We start from the raw sequence: 9,366 nt of genomic DNA, 5'->3' as shown, positions 1-9,366 counted from the left end.
TAATGTCACCAAATCTTGAGGGAGAGAAAAAACGCCCCCAACTCCAAATCCTGCGTCGGGTAGTTCACATAGCAAGGCTTCAGCTGCCTCGAAGCGTAGGCCATAACATGCCCCCTCTGCATCAACACTGCACCCAATCCCGAGATGGACGCATTGCAATACAAAAAAAATCCTCCACGCCCTTTGGCAGGGGAAAGATCGGTGCCTCACACAATCTCTGTCTCAGCGTCTCCAATGGGGCCTGCTATTCCGGCCCCCAATGAAATACAACGGCTTTCTTGGTCAGTCGGGTCAAGGGTACGACTATCTTGGAGAAATCCTGGATGAATCTCCGAAAGTAGCCGGCTAATCCAAGGAAACTCCAAATCTCAAATGGAGACTTCAGAACCTCCCATCTCAACACGACATCCACTTTGGCTGGGTCAACCATAATATCATTCTGGTTGACATGGTGCCCAAGAAACTGCACCTCGTGTACCCAAAACTCAAACTTAGAGAACTTGGCGTACAAGCTCTCCCTCTTTAGAGTATCCAAAACATCGCACAGCTGGTCCTCATGTTGCTCCTGCATCTTGGAGTAGATCAGAATATCATCAATAAAAACTATCACAGACCGATACAACATCGGTCTGCACACACGATTCATCAGGTCCATGAATGCGACAGGGGCATTGGTGAGCCCGAAGGGCATCACCACGAACTCGTAGTTGCCATAGTGAGTCTGGAAAGCAGTCTTCTGTATATCCTCATCCCGGACCCTCATTTGATGGTAGCCTGAAAGCAATTCTATCTTGGAAAACCAAGATGCCCCCCTGAAGCTGGTCGAACATGTCACCTATCCACGGGAGTGGGTGACAGTTCTTCACCGTTATCTCGTTCAGCTCCCGGTAATCTATGTACATGTGATGCGACCCATCCTTCTCCTTGACAACAAGATCAAGGCTCCCCAAGGCGAACTACTCGGACTGATAAATCCCTTGTCTAGTAGCTCTTGCAACTGCATAGGCAACTCCTGCATCTCAGAAGAAGCAAGTTAAGATGGTGCCTTGGCTATTAGAGCCGCACCAGGGACTAGGTCGATCTGGAACTCCACCTGTCGCTCCGGTGGTATCCCAGGTAGCTCCTCTGGGAATACATCTACGTACTTTCGCACCACCTGCAAATCGCTAATCGACGCCTTGCCCGCCTCCCGGGTATCCGTAACATAGGCAACATACCCAACACAACCTTGCTAAAGGTAGCGCCTAGACCTCACTGCTGAACATAATGCCGTTCCATGTTGTGGCCTCTCGCCCTGAATCACCATCTCTCCCCCACCTGGGGTCCTGACTCACACTAACAGATGCGCGTAGTCTATCACCCCCCATTGGGGCTTAGTCAATCCATGTATATAATTACCTTGTTCCCACGCAATGGAATGGGAACCAAGTCTACCAGGTAGCGCTCCTCAAATAGCCTAAAAACACAATCTCTAAAAATTGCTTATGCTTGTATTGATCGGTCATCGGCAATCTCAACCTCTAAAGGGCAATCTAGCATGATCGAAGACTTAGGGAACATCTTGCTAAATGGAAGAGAAACAAATGATCAAGTGGCACCTGAATCCAACAACACCTGTACTGGGATACCGTTCACATGGAACGATCCTAAACAAGTATAAACACGACATATCACTACCATAAGCAACATATAATAAAAGCTAGGAAGAAGAAATCATACACGTCACCACATCAAGTGTGATGCATGCCTTTTCGGTAGTCAAATGGAAGGCTCGACTCTTCACCACTAGAGCCTCTACCTTCCCTTTCTGGCCATCAGTGATCCGTAGGGTCACTGGAGCTGGCACTACTGCTGCTGCTGTCAATCTCGGAAAATTAACCTTCTTATGGGTCTTTCCGCATCTCCTGCAGTGGCCTCAACTCTATTAGAATTCCGGCCTAATGTCTGATCCCTTGGGCTTCTTCCCTAAAGCCCCGGTTGCGTGTCCCTCCTCAACCTTCCTCTTACGGATATGCTTCAAATCCATCTCCCTCTCCTTCGCCCTAGCAATAATAAAATCCAGGGTCGGACACGCCGAGAACCTAACATGCTCCTGGATATCAACTCTCCATGTGATAACGGGTCCTCCTCATATCCTTATCTCCTCATCTCATACATACTGGGTACTAGTAAACCCCTCTCTCGAAACTTGGCGGTGATCTCCACCACAGTCTCAGTCGTCTGCCTCTTATCGACAAACTCCCTGGCCAGCTGCTGAAGCTCCACAGCTGGTACGAACTCAGCCCTGAACCGGGCTATGAAATCCGGCCATGTCAAAGCCTTAATACCCGATGCTGCCAGAGATTCGCCAACCGACTCCCACCAATCCCTAGCCCTATGCCTCAAGTATCCCGCAACATATCAAACCTTCGACCCCTCAGGGAAGAAGCTCGTCAACTGTGCAAACTCAATGTCCGCAATTCATTGCCTGGATATAACAGGGTCCTTCACCCCATGGAAATACAGTGCACCATTGCCCCTGAAGTCCTTGAAGGACAGTGTGCATGATCCAGACTAGCTGGATGCCATGTCGCTCCTGAACACCCTGAGGCGATCCTCCATCAGCTTTATGATCCCTTCCTTGACCGAACTAAAGATAATCGAGGTCGCATCAAGGATGCCTCTCCTGGTCTCTGATGCGATAAACTTGCGTAGCCTCTCGTCCACTAGCTCAGAACCTAAAACCAAACCCGATCCTGATCCTGACCCAGATCCTCTTGCTCAGTGATGCATAATCATCACCATTCTGAAACAAACACATAGGTGTTAGGGTCATACATTACATCAGAGGTCTTAGACATTCTACAAGTTTCCAGGTTCCATCTTAGCCCTCCTTGACTCGAGTACAAATCCTCTACTTTTAATAGTACAAGCCCATACTACCTTCCACATCTATCCGTACTTTCCTCAAGGATTGCTTCGACTTCACCAAGTCCGCCCTTCTACTGCTGTATTCTTAGCTAATCTCATCCTAGGCTTACCTTAGGGTAACTCTCCAACCTACTCTCTGCCGTCATCCGTGTAAGAAGTCCCTGCTACCTTCACCTAACTAACTCGCGAATACCATTACATATTACTAAGACTAGATAATTCTTTGAATGAGAGATCGTACCCTACAACGGTTAGACTCAAATGAGAGCTGCGAAATAGGGCTAAACCTAACCTTCTAAAATTATTTAGTCCTTGCAAGATGTAATGTAATGTATTCGTTTACTAGTTAACTGAAAAAAACTAGAACTCCTATTAGCACAAAGCATGCGGCATCCGGGCGTTAAGTAACTCGTCCCAAACATAACCTATCCAGGCTATCATGCAACCTAATAAGCATATACAACAGGCATAGCAAGCATCTTCCCAAATCCTTAGCCCTATTCTAGCATGCAGTTCTCATACACATATAGTAGGAATAAAAGGCATACTTTCTACGTCCTTAGACCTAATCTAGCATGCAGTTCTCGTAATCATATCAGATCATAACATAACATGTATGGGTATCTTGGGGAAAAGTTACTTGAGCTGGGCTGGTCACGCACATCACACGCCTTGTTCTTTCTCAAAACTTTCTTACTTTAACTTTTAGAAAAACAATTTCTTGCGAAAATCTTATAAATCCTTGGTTTGAGTCCAGGAACAATGAAGGTGTGTCCGAAACCCTCAAACCAAGGCTCTGATACCAACTTGTAACATCCTAAATTTCGAGTCAAAAAATTTCATTTTAGTTAAGTAATTTATAAAATTGTTTACTGAAAACCTTGTTGATATCATCTCAAACCATAAACCATCAAAAAATGTCTCAAAGTCAAAACATCAAATAGTAATAAAAATCAGAGTACAATCCCATGAATCACAAAATTTGGAAATCTAATGTGCATGTAATGTGCAGCTACCACGCCGGCTCCTTCCCCTTCGATGAAGGGGTACCTGAAACAAAACTGAAAACTGTAAGCACGAAGCTTAGTGAGTTCCCCCCATCATACCACATACTATACATAACACATACTGGCAGACATATCTGGGTGCCTGACATACCCCTTCAGTCCTCCCGACCGGTAACCTTGCCTAGCATAGTTGGGTGTAGGGATGAGATTTAGAACCGGAAAACCGGACCGAAACTGGAACCGTTAGAAATGGAATATGTAAAACCGGCCCGGGTCCCGGGTTTAAAGAATGTCTCTATCCAGGTTCTGGGTAATCTGGGTTTGGGGTCCATCGGGTCTGGGTAAACCGGATTTAAGAACCGGAACCGTGTTAGGAACCGGAACCGGTTTTAGGGGCCGAAACCAGTTTCTATGGAAAGTTTAAAACATGCATATCTCATTCGTTTGAAGTCGGATTGGCATGAAGTTTATTCCATAGTATAGTTTATAGTTTTTACATGATTTTAGACTATAATTTTGTCATTTTGGGTTTATATTCATTGACTTATCGTCTCTCAAAGTCTGGATATCAAAGCTGGAAATTTTATGTTTTTCAGTTTTTTTTTTTTTTTTTTTTTTTTTTTTTTTTTTTTGTATTATGTGATAGTTTTAAAACATGCATATCTCATTCGTTTAAAGTCGGATTGGCATGAGGTTTTTTCCATAGTATATTTTATAGTTTGTACATGATATTAGACTATAATTTTGTCATTTTTGGGTTTATATTCATTAACTTATAGTCTCTCAAAGTTGGGATATCAAAGCTGGAAATTTTATGTTTTTCAGCTTCTTTTTTTATTTATTTATTTATTTTTTTAATTTTTTATATTCTGTGATGGTTTTAAAACATGCATATCTCATTCATTTGAAGTCGGAGTGGCATAAAGTTTTTTCCAAAGTGTAGTTTATAGTTTGCAAATGATTTTAGACTATAATTTTGGTTATTTTTGGGTGTTTATTCATTGACTTATAGTCTCTCAAAGTTAGGATATCAAAGCTGAAAATTTTATGTTTTTCCGCTTTCTTTGCATTTCGTGATAGATTTAAAACATGCATATTTAATTCGTTTGAAGTGGGAATAGTCTCCCAAAGTAGGGATATCAAAGCTGTGATATATTTGTACATGATTTTAGACTGTAATTTTGTCATTTTTGGTTTCATATTCATTGATTTATAGTCTCCCAAAGTAGGGATATCAAAGCTGTGATTTTTTTTCTAAGCTTTGTTTTTGTATTTTGTGAAATTTCAAAACATGCAGTCGACCCAGTTTACCCGGTTCCCCAGGTTTTTTGGTTTTAGACCCACTTTACCCGATTCCATTCGAACCACTTTGATATTTCTAGGTTTTTCGGTTCTAGACCCACTTTACCCGGAATCGAACCGTAACCGGTTTCTATATACCGGTCTGGTTTCCGGTCCTAAAAAATCTTGTTAACCGGTTCCTGGGTTTTCCGGTTCCGGGTCTACCGGTCTGGGTTTGGACGCACTCTCATCCCTACTTGGGTGCTGGCCTACCCCTTCGGTTCTCTTGACCGGTAACCTAGCCTAGCATATTTGGGTGCTAGCCTACCCCTTCGATCCGCTCGACCGGTCATTGGGGACTGTTTCACCCCTCTAAAAGTATCACATAAAATCACAGCACATAACATAAGATAACTAACATGATTGGGCACTAACTACCCCTTCGGTCCTTTCGACCGGTACCGGGGTCTATCCTACCCCTACTATCATATAACACTTAGCATCATAGCATACTAGCACATAATCATAACATATAACACATACCAAACAATCATCGCAAAGACAATCATCTCAACTATAACTCATACTAGTGGGCTGGCCTTGGGGCCTTAGACCCTCTACTGGAAGGTAACTTACCTGGATTTCGTGTAGTATCCGCACAGTCCTCGGCACGAGTATCAACTCCTCTGGACTCCTCAATCCCTACACAACGATCATTCTAGATTACTATGAATACTAATAACCCTTATAGGGGTTAACCCAAACCCAAATCAATGTCAAGGTCAAAGTTAACCTCTAGTTAGCTCGACTCGTTGAGTTAGCCTGCCAACTCGTCGAGTCCCTATTGCATTATCTGCCCCAACTCAACTCTACTCGTCTAGTCTAGCAAGAACTCGATGAGTTCTCCTTCAATCATAACATCGGGAAAATCTTCAACTGACTTGCCGAATTCTTCCTTGAACTCGTCGAGTTAAGCTTCCTCATATTATCCTATCTAGTCTATGACTCGCTGAGTTGTATGAACAACTCATAGAGTCCGTCCTCATGGGTTGGGAGATTGCCTTGGACTCGCTGAGTCTGTTCATACACTTGCCGAGACCTATGATTTCCAGGTCCAAAACAAACCCTTAGCAGGCTGAGTGGTCCTTCTACTCAACCAAAACCATTTCTAGAAGACGATTTAAGGGAAAAAGCGTGTTGACTTGCTAAGTCACCTAAGTGACTCGTTGAGTCCCTCTTTGTCAAAAACTATACAGTTGATTATAATGGGTCTTAATGCATCAATACCATAGATCTAGCCTCCTAGGGTCCCTTTTTCATGTAAAGATAAAAACTTGATGTCCATGCATGGATTGTTAAGCTCAAAAGACCCAAAAATGATTTCTACAAGGTTCATGGGGCTCTCATGGCCATAAAGTTGGCACCTTTATACCATGAGGACCCTTCAAGGCCTAAGATATGAAGCCTTTACCCTTCACTATGCTCTGGAACCCGATATAGCTTAGAAGTGTTCCAAAGATGTCAATTTCCAAGCCCTAAAATGGATCTATCAAATGGAAGACCAAGGCTGGAGCTTTTTACCTTATATGATCTGGAGTTGGAACACAACCTCTGGATCCACTAGCCTTAAATCGATCTCTCAAACTCCTTCTTTCTTCTCAAGCTTCACAACCACCAAATGCACAAAAATTCCATAACAATGCTCAAACACAGCTAGGGTTTTGATTTAGTGCCTTTTGGAAGTAAGAGGGACGATGGAGGATGGTTGGGGAGAAGGTAAGTTGTTTAAATAGGGTGTAAACCTTAAATATTAGGGTTTTGTCTAGATAGCTCCTACTCGTCGAGTAGGTCACTAAACCCCCGTGTCCAAAGTCGATTCTACTCGACGAGTTGGACCTCCAACTGGCTGAGTCCCAGGCCAAAATGTGATAATTACTTGAATAAAAATACGTACCAGGAGCCGAGTGCTACAAGTGAGTTCCTCCAAAGTACCAATACATAACTAAATAACACATATACAATAAACATATGCAATGTTCCATAGCTAAAAGTCTGGATTACCCCTTAGACCAAAGCATAAGTGTGGCTTGCCCTCATGGCCCACAACTTATGTCTGGCTTGCTCCGCAATCAGACCAGTCCTTGAACTGAATACCATCAAGCCCCAAGTACGAGTCTTTCATGTCGTGGTCATTTGAATTCCTCCTATTCCAACCGAATGGCCAAACTCAATTCGAATTCCATAATACCCAAAATACCCTTCGGGTTAATCTTTGTCAAACTCGTAGTCAATTTCAACTGGTCAAACTTCCTAAGTCAAACTGATTCAACCCAACCAAGCTAACCAAGTGTGAGTACGTAGGGCATACTATAGAGATACGTTGGGCGTACTCCGATCCTCCCAGTTGACCACCATCGGGGTGGCTGACCAAGTACACGGGGCGTACCATCACAAACATAAAAACTTCATCAGGAGCATAATGACTTAAGCTCTTATGTCCTAACTTCAGATCCATGTCTAAAATACACTCTAGAGTCATAATGTTTCCAACTTTATGACTTTACATGCCTAATAAGAGGTTAACTCAAGGTCTTAATACATTAAGACTTTCTACAAGATGCATGGAGCAAAACCAACCATTTGAAACCCATTTTTATGAGTCAAGACCCTCCCATGGGTCTGAAATTATTGCTTAAAGGGTCAAGAACATGTTTTGTTCAAGAAACACCACATTTGAGACAAAAAGGACCTAAAACCAACCCAAAATAAGATCTACAAGAAACAACACCAAGTTCAGAACTTGATACCTCAAAATGGTGCCAAAAGATGGCGCGATTCTGGATCTAGAGAGCTTTACTCCTTCAAGGTGGTCTTCTCTTCCTTTCTTCTTCTTATAAATCACTAAAACACACATACACAAGTTTAGAAATTGCTCCTCAAGGGGTTCTTAAGGTTTTAAACATGAATAAGAGGGTAGTGGTTGGTAAGATGAAGTGAAATGAGGCTATAAGGATGCTTAAATACCTACTAAATCCTAAAAATTAGGGTTTCCATATTTAGCTAGTACGCCCGTGTACAATGATGTATGCCTAGTGTACATCATGTACGCATGGCATACTCTGAAGCTCCATTTTACCAAAATACCATTAAGGCCCTTTCTGGTTATAATTCTTTAACTTTTGTACCAATTGCAATATAAATAAATTGAAGGGTTGAAATTTGAAGTACCTTAGCATCAGGATGTTACAGTTGCAGCAACATCTCTCACTGTTTGTATGACTGGAACATGAGGACCTTCTTTTACAGACCTCCATATTTGTTCACCTTTTTCTTTGCCAATTAAAAATCTTTCCATCTTGACTTTCTAGTCATCATACTCTTTAACAAGTAATAATGGGGCCTTAGAAGGGAAAACCATGCTATTCACTATTTGCATTGAATATATTTATTGAGATGGATTAGAAGCAGCCATTGAAGTTAACGTATTAGAGCAGAAGTGATATATAAAAGAACTTTTATCCTGAACACATAAATGATTAAGATAACAAGGTAATCTCAGATCAACTATAATCTGTTCGTATTGATTCAAAGGACAACCACTAAATCTTTGATAGCAATTGTAAGTACAAGCTTCAATGTGTGGATAAAGTTTCAAAACTCAAACCTTAATTTAACGTTTAAGATCAACGTCTGCTTCTAATGAGTTAGTCCAGTCAAGTCTGATAAACTAGTTAAGACTTGGAGATATTATCCAACAAAGTATTCAAGTGAAAATGAAATAAGATTGAGTATGATCAAAGTAAATATGATTTTAAGACAAGAAAAATGTAAATGAAAGAAATTTTTAACTTGCAAGAGAGTTTGAACTTGATGTGAAGAGAATATAGAAACCGAGGTAGTAAAGGAGAGACATGGTACAAACCGAGATACATTTTATTTACTAGTTAATGCTAAGTGTTTGAGAAATCCGATAATTAAAAGATTTATTGAATTAGTCCTAAGAACTGTTACATTAACAAAAGACAAAAAGAATTAAATGATTGTACAGACTCTAACTTCGGAATATCTTCATCTTGGAAATGAAAGGAATTCAGAACATCTTCGCATCTCAGACTTGACTTGACTTGACTTCAGTTTTGGTTAGGATTGCTAGGGTTCACTTTTTATG

Source organism: Lactuca saligna, chromosome 5 (genome assembly GCF_052625555.1).
Source record: "Lactuca saligna cultivar CGN05327 chromosome 5, ASM5262555v1, whole genome shotgun sequence".
Taxonomy (NCBI): Eukaryota; Viridiplantae; Streptophyta; class Magnoliopsida; order Asterales; family Asteraceae; genus Lactuca; species Lactuca saligna.
The sequence above is the reverse complement of the archived record's forward strand: the minus strand, read 5'-3'. Positions refer to the sequence as shown.